Source organism: Amblyomma mixtum, chromosome 1 (assembly GCF_055824585.1).
Source record: "Amblyomma mixtum isolate Tamu chromosome 1, ASM5582458v1, whole genome shotgun sequence".
NCBI classification, from domain to species: Eukaryota; Metazoa; Arthropoda; class Arachnida; order Ixodida; family Ixodidae; genus Amblyomma; species Amblyomma mixtum.
This window is the reverse complement of record NC_143012.1, coordinates 170,792,779-170,801,002: the sequence shown is the minus strand read 5'-3', so window position 1 is coordinate 170,801,002 and position 8,224 is coordinate 170,792,779.

Below are 8,224 nucleotides of genomic sequence, written 5' to 3'. Positions count from 1 at the left end.
GGCCACATTTGGTGCCCTGATCTAGCTGCACAGCTCGCATGACATGTACATGTACATGCGCATGTGATTGCGACTGAAATATACGTTTTATGGCGCGTGTCCTGTGTCTCCTTTTTCTTTGTGCATCGTATACGTTGCGCCCACATATTTCCATCATGCTGGTTGTATGCTCATTTCAGCTATTTCACATTATGTAAGATGTTGCTATAGTGTCCATATTAGTCGTGCATTTGCAGGGGCGGTTTGTTGCAACGGGACAAGCAAAACGTGCCCTGTACGCCGCAGATGGCTACCACGTCTCCCAAGGCTGCGGGGTGAAAGCCCTGGCTAAATCGGTGTCATTAGCCCTGAGAACGACATTCAGGAACCCCTTCAATTTCATGCCGCCACGTCGCCACCACCGGAAGGTGTGGAAAGTATTGCAGTGCGAAGACTACAGGGTGAAGGGCCATTCCAACGGCCATTGTCGCCAGTTCATGGCATGAAGGTATGATAGAGGCACTGAAGATGCGGTGTTTGTCTGTCATAAAGCATCTTTTTTTTTCTGTGTAGCGAGAAATCGGAAACAGAAATTTCATTTCTGTGATAATTGCTGCAGTGGAGGACAAAAAACAACAGACGAAGAGTGGCAATTCGGGTTAGTTGGTTCATGACAGAAAACTAAAGCCGAGCAGTTATTTTTGTGTTGTCGTTTTGTTTGCCCTGCTATGGTTTTGCATAAAAACCTAACTTCTATTTTCAACACATTTCATACTTCCTTCATCCCTCGAGCATGCTTATGCACACTACGGTTACAAAGCATTGCTTTAATTGAAATAGCATTAGCTGATGACGCCTAATTATGCATCATGTTTTCAACGCAGTGGCGACCTTTCACTAAGAAATAGCATTTGACTGAAGCCTGTGTTGCACTACTTGCACTAATGCTGTCCTGTATCGTTCTACAGGTCAGCACGTGCATGATAGCCCGGCAAAGGAGTACAACTGGGGAATAATTTTTTTCCCACCGCCAATTATTTTGTATCTCTATCATTCCTAGCATTGACGCATTACTCAATTATGAAACCCGATATTTTGACACCCAGCAGTACCTCCTCTTCAAAAACAAGCCAAAAGGATCACTGTAGCATTCGGCTTTTTGGAATTACCGTGCATTCCACGCAAGCACGGCACTGTACAAAACTGCGTGAAGCACAGGGCTAGGATAATTCCACTGCTCTTATGTACACCTAGAATGCATCTGTCAAGTATAACCTCATAACCTCCAGCAGTTCCGTCACAAGGTGGCCAGCTAGCTCTGTCAAAATGACTTAAAGGTGCATGCGCTGGCCAGGCGCAGACAAAAATACCCAGTCGACAACACAGGGCCTTGGAACACACGTTCTATTAAGTACACACTCGCAGGAGTGCTCAACTTCTTGCCCTGCATTTATGAGGCTCTCTTTATTTCGTTTGTGCTGTACATATTCGTTATTAGGAACTTTCGCTATGCAAAGTGTTCCAGAGCTTATATGCACATACGAGGGGGTACCCAAAAGAAACCGGACTAAATTTTTTGGTCGGAAAAGCTTCTGTGGTACCGCGTTTTGCCACTAGGAGCGCATAGAACGAACATTCCAGAGTCAGTAAGTCGAGTGCCGTCGTTGAAGGAGGTCAGCCTAGTTTAGGCAGAGTTTTAGAGTGACGACTATTTTGTGTCAATGTCGTTTTTGCAATGGCTGATTTTCGTGAACAGCGTGCGCCGGTGAAATTCTGATTTTTGCTCAGAAAAAGTTAAACGGAAACTCTTGAAATATTAAGAAAGACGTACAAGGACGATGCTATGGGGACAACTCAAGTGTTCCTGAATCGAATCCTGAATCAAAGCAACAATCATGCCAATGGAAAACTTCAAATTCACCTCGCCTCAAGAAAGCTCGTCAGGTGAAACCAAACCTCAAAACACTGCTGATTTGTTTTCGACGTGAGAGGAGTCGTCCATTGAGAATTTGTTCCGCAGGGTCAGACAGTTAGCCAGGCTTTCTACTTGGATGTTTTGAAAAGATTGGGCAACAGTGTGCGGTGGAAGCGGCCAGATTTGTGGCGGTCGGGTGATTGGTTTTTACAGCATGGCAATGCCCCTGCTCACACAGCTCTGTCTCTACGACAGTTTTGGACCAAAAATGGCATGACCCCTATTCCTCAACCCTCATACTCACCCGACCTTGCCCCGTGCTACTTTCTTTGTTTCCTAGGATGAAAAAATAGGTGAATGGAAAGCGTTTCGCTGATTTTGCCGAGGTGAAGAAAAAAACGACGGAGGCACCGTCAAGCATCACAAAAGATGAATTTAAACAATGTTTTGATAAATGGAATGAAAGATTCGACAAGCGTATCATTGCAAGTGGGGAATACTTTGAAGGGGATTGAAGGTCTGTGCTTAAAATGTGAACAAATAAGTTCAAACAAAAATAAGTCCGGTTTCTTTTGGGTACCCCCTCGTATGACACTACACGGGTGTCAGTAAACCGCACCATGGCATGAGGCTCCATGCATAAGGAATGAACAATCTGCAACATGAATCCACAAGACGGTTGCCCGCGGTGCTCCTAAGCGAAACTGCATCTGCCTGTTGGTCCGCGAAATGCAAGCACCAGTACTGTAGACTGTGCTTGTCACTGCACTGCACTACAGCAGACCCCCTATCCGCCACTTTTTCTAATTAAAAACCTCGTCTGCGAAGACTTCGCAGAATGCTGCTGTCTCACATTGCAAAGTGTCAGTAAACCGCACCATGGCATGAGGCTCCATGCATAAGGAATGAACAATCTGCAACATGAATCCACAAGACGGTTGCCCGCGGTGCTCCTAAGCGAAACTGCATCTGCCTGTTGGTCCGCGAAATGCAAGCACCAGTACTGTAGACTGTGCTTGTCACTGCACTGCACTACAGCAGGCCCCCTATCCGCCACTTTTTCTAATTAAAAACCTCGTCTGCGAAGACTTCGCAGAATGCTGCTGTCTCACATTGCAAAGTGTCAGTAAACCGCACCATGGCATGAGGCTCCATGCATAAGGAATGAACAATCTGCAACATGAATCCACAAGACGGTTGTCCGCGGTGCTCCTAAGCGAAACTGCATCTGCCTGTTGGTCCGCGAAATGCAAGCACCAGTACTGTAGACTGTGCTTGTCACTGCACTGCACTACAGCAGGCCCCCTATCCGCCACTTTTTCTAATTAAAAACCTCGTCTGCGAAGACTTCGCAGAATGCTTCAGTCTCACATTGCAAAGTGTCAGTAAACCGCACCATGGCATGAGGCTCCATGCATAAGGAATGAACAATCTGCAACATGATCCACAAGACGGTTGCCCGCGGTGCTCCTAAGCGAAACTGCATCTGCCTGTTGGTCCGCGAAATGCAAGCACCAGTACTATAGACTGTGCTTGTCACTGCACTGCACTACAGCAGGCCCCCTATCCGCCACTTTTTCTAATTAAAAACCTCGTCTGCGAAGACTTCGCAGAATGCTGCTGTCTCACATTGCAAAGTGTCAGTAAACCGCACCATGGCATGAGGCTCCATGCATAAGGAATGAACAATCTGCAACATGAATCCACAAGACGGTTGCCCGCGGTGCTCCTAAGCGAAACTGCATCTGCCTGTTGGTCCGCGAAATGCAAGCACCACTACTGTAGACTGTGCTTGTCACTGCACTGCACTAGAGCAGGCCCCCTATCCGCCACTTTTTCTAATTAAAAACCTCGTCTGCGAAGACTTCGCAGAATGCTGCTGTCTCACATTGCAAAGTGTCAGTAAACCGCACCATGGCATGAGGCTCCATGCATAAGGAATGAACAATCTGCAACATGAATCCACAAGACGGTTGCCCGCGGTGCTCCTAAGCGAAACTGCATCTGCCTGTTAGTCCGCGAAATGCAAGCACCACTACTGTAGACTGTGCTTGTCACTGCACTGCACTACAGCAGGCCCCCTATCCGCCACTTTTTCTAATTAAAAACCGCGTCTGCGCAGACTTCGCAGAATGCTGCTGTCTCACATTGCAAAGTGTCAGTAAACCGCACCATGGCATGAGGCTCCATGCATAAGGAATGAACAATCTGCAACATGAGCAATAGTTGTTTCAAAGTGCATGTTTGTTGAGTTTGTAAGAAGAGAGGAATCCACAAGACGGTTGCCCGCGGTGCTCCTAAGCGAAACTGCATCTGCCTGTTGGTCCGCGAAATGCAAGCACCACTACTGTAGACTGTGCTTGTCACTGCACTGCACTACAGCAGGCCCCCTATCCGCCACTTTTTCTAATTAAAAACCTCGTCTGCGAAGACTTCGCAGAATGCTGCTGTTTCACATTGCAAAGTACGCTCCATGGTTCTTCATGACTCCACTGTCTACACCTTCTCATGACCTCCAGAAACTTTAAGGCCGAGGAACAATCCATGTCAGTTAAGTCTAACCTGGCATAGCGATGAACGAAAGTGGCTGTTTGGGCTTGATGGTCAGTGATCATGGTTAACGAATTCAGCGCGAAAAGGCAGGGGCAAACGAAGTGCCAGTCCTGTCCACTTCTTCGTTTGTCCCTGTCTCTTTGCACTGCGTTCTTTAACCTGGCATAGCGTACCGATGAAACGAATGTTCTGTTACTATCACTGTCGCCGCTGGCAGAGGATGAGAAGTATCCTCCAAAACGTTCGCGCTCTAAACAGAGGCAGCCACCTTCAAGCGCTAACTGCCAGACGCCGTCTGACCGCGTTGGTTTCGGTTAATGAATACTTCGATGATACCTTGGTATGGCACATTACTGCACCGTTGAAGCAGACAGCGACGTTGTTGAACTGTTGAGGAGGTATGATGGACTCCACATTCTCTGCAGCACGTGAACACAGAGATACACAGAAGAAATGAAAAAAGTACCAGTTGTAACTTCATGGAAAGTAATAAATTTTAATGCTAACGCCGAGGTGGGCAAATCGTTTGTGTCATGCGGTTATTCAAAGGATCGCGTTTTGAAAAACTATAGATCGGTTGCAAGAGAATGCATGAGCTTGGCTGCGTATCGTCAGGAGCCTGGGAGTTTCTTCCCCCGGCTACGCATGAACGCGCCGATTACCTGCGATACCACTTGGGCCAAGGATGCGGGTTGTGTTAAACTGGAAGACGCGTAACTTCACAAGAGGCGAGGGCCAGTATTGGGCCCAAGGGATAGAAACTGCGGCCGTGCAGAGCTCTATTTAGGAACCTAACCACATTTCCTTTTTTGAAAAAAAAAGAGAAGTGCAGACTTTAAATACTACGTGTATGAAGCTACAATGAAGCCAATTACAGTCTTCTGTACAACAGCAAGAGTAATTTCAAGAGCATGCTATATGTGATGTTAGTTGTCTGAGTCACAATTGATGCAGTAAACTCTTATTTCATATTTTTTGACCTAGCAGACAAACGTCTGAAGATGAATGTGTACCAAACACATGGAAGCATCAGTTGTGATGCCCTAAAAAAGTTGTATTGCAGCATATAAATGCCCAGCTCTTGATAAGCAGGAATACTGAAGAGTTAAGGAAAATAAAAACAGTTTTCTTTTGTTCGGGCTCACGCCCCTGGTACAAACATATTCTTTGTACATAGCAATAAACCTTGAAATAACTGCGTAAGAAGCCTTTCGGCTAAAAAGTATAGTGACGTATGATAGGAAGGAGTCTTTAGGAAATGCACTGAAGCAGGCATGCAGTATGAGAGCGCAGCGCGTCAGGTGCGCGGTTTAAATTCGTACGCGGTCTCAAAAATGTGGGGAATACGGGGAAAAAACGTTAGGAAAACGCGCCTGTCCCCAACCGGACATGACGTCAGCAAATATCACGCGGCTTTTCACGTCACGTTTTTTAATTTAATCAGCGTTCCAACCTACCTAACTGCCTACGCTTGTCCCCGACCACTCGTTCCAAGGCACGAGACTAAAATCCGCCGCTAATAGGAGTTTGAGGTTGCCCCTGGGTCTCCCTAGGTGCATCAGACTCCATGTGTTTTCAAAAAAACCTAAAACGAGACAATCATGTCCTTAGTTAGTCTATCCTGTCACCAGGATGTTTCTTTTGGCCTTTTGGCACTTTTGCCTTTGTCGAGAGCGCAGCAAAAAGAACAACATGTCAGACAGCGTGCGCGGTGTTGTCGTTGGCGACAGCCAGGTGAAGATTCTGTAGAGAGTCCGAATTCCGCTGCAGAGCACGGTACAAGTCGTCACTTTTAACTTCGGTGGAGCCACGACGGACACACTGCAGGGTCTTGTCCGGGGACTTCGCCTTCAGCTTCAATTACATTTCACTGCTGTTTACACCGGCGGAAACAGCGGTACAGTCTCAACGATCGTTGCACGCCTCGAGGTAAGCCACTGTTACTTATGTTCTTCATGGTGTGCCGCGTTTTGTAGTCTGGAAGTGAAGGGCTGGGTAGTGTGTGGGATCTGTTTTATGTTTAGGGGCATGCTGCTTTGCTGTCAGAAATCGACGACAGAGGATACAATATCTTAAAGCAAAGCACACACTTTCTCCGCGATAGAACTTGGTTTACAAGTTGCTACAGTGTGCAGATAGGGCTAACCTTTCTCCTCCTGGGGAAGTTCATATTAAACGTCTGCTTGTGTTTGGTGATCCGCAATGCGGGAGCTTGTTTTCGCAGTGCTGTGAAAGTGCAGCTTAGTGTCATACTTGTATTTGAAACTGCAGGTCTGACTGTGTATAGAACTTTCAAATAAAGCCGCGAACTGTCAGTCTGTGCATGTCATTGATGCTGGGAAGTGCTGAAGAGGCAGATGTGGGAAACACGTGCTTGCACTTTGCATTCTTCTGCATTCCCGATGTAAAAATAGTCTTGCAAAAACAAAGCATTGTTGTTCAATGCTCATTATCCAATATTTTATATCCAGGAGATTGTGGCAGAAGTCAAACAGTAAGCAAGCCACATTTTCGTCTTCAAAATAGTGCCCCGAGGGGACGAACTGGGACGTGAGAAGGAAGCTGACCGCCTTTACCTCAACAGGCTTCTGGTGCGGCGCCTTTCCAGGCTAGGTGCCACAATTCTCAATGTTGACGTAAGCGTGTTTTACATTCCAGAATTGTCCTGTACTACTTATTCATAGTTTGCACTGACGTCAGTGAAAGGAATTCTAGGAAATGCGTCCGCCATGTTTCTCAACAACGAGCTCCTGCAGTATGCATTCCGCATCAGTTCAGCACGGCACCACGCTATATTTCGGCAGTCCTACCGCAGCGGTAGCTGCGGTAGGAAACACCCAACAAACACATTTTCTCCCCATGTGAGCGAACGAAGCACTTAACGTGCCGACTTTGACCACAAGAAACCGCTAACATCAAGTATTTGGTGCATTCTTCATAACTGATAAATTCGCAATTTCGACTGTCAAGTATGTGACAATGGTTAAGCAAGAAAAGCGTCAGTGCTAAACCGGATGTGTTTAGTTGAAATGGTGACGACCCAAGCAGCTCGCGGAGACAAAGCTTCAAGCATGAAGATTTTGCACAACACCAGCACACAGTGAGAAGAGGCAAGCTGAGGCCCATGCAGAAACAGCACGCGGAGGCCAACATATCCGGAACACCGACTGAGCCATGCGAAGGCTGCCTTGATGCATCGTTCCATATTGAAGCGGGTAGGCGACGACAATGACAGATGCAACGAGGGTGAGGAGACGAAGAGGACAACGATGTTCTGGCTGTGTTCCCGGTGCCGCTCGCAGCTGTTCCCTTCGCTTGTGTAAATAACTGTAAATATATTCTTTCCCGCAACAATATCGACTTATCGAGGCACCCTAGCCACGCGCCGATCTTTTTTCATCCCGCCCACAGCTCACAGCAGAAATAAATGTTTGTGCGAGCTGGCTTTTTTTTTGCAGCAGAAAATGTACCAACATTTACTGGCGGTGCAACATAAACGCCTCGAGATGAGTTAACCCAGCTCAAAGAGCCTAAAAGTAAAGAAAGTTTCCCGCTGACCTCTGAGGTAGGACTCAGTCTTCCTTGAGTCTGCTTTGCTGAGAAGCACTCACCTACGCACTAACATAGGAATTGTGCGATTACGGTGATTTGTGTACTTTCAATCGACGGTCGCAAGGTAGCTGACAATATGTGTATTTAATGTCCGCAAACAGGCTAACGCCTGCGCTCTTCTCTGCTTCCAGTCATGAGGGGCGGATTTTCTTGCACTGCCGAACT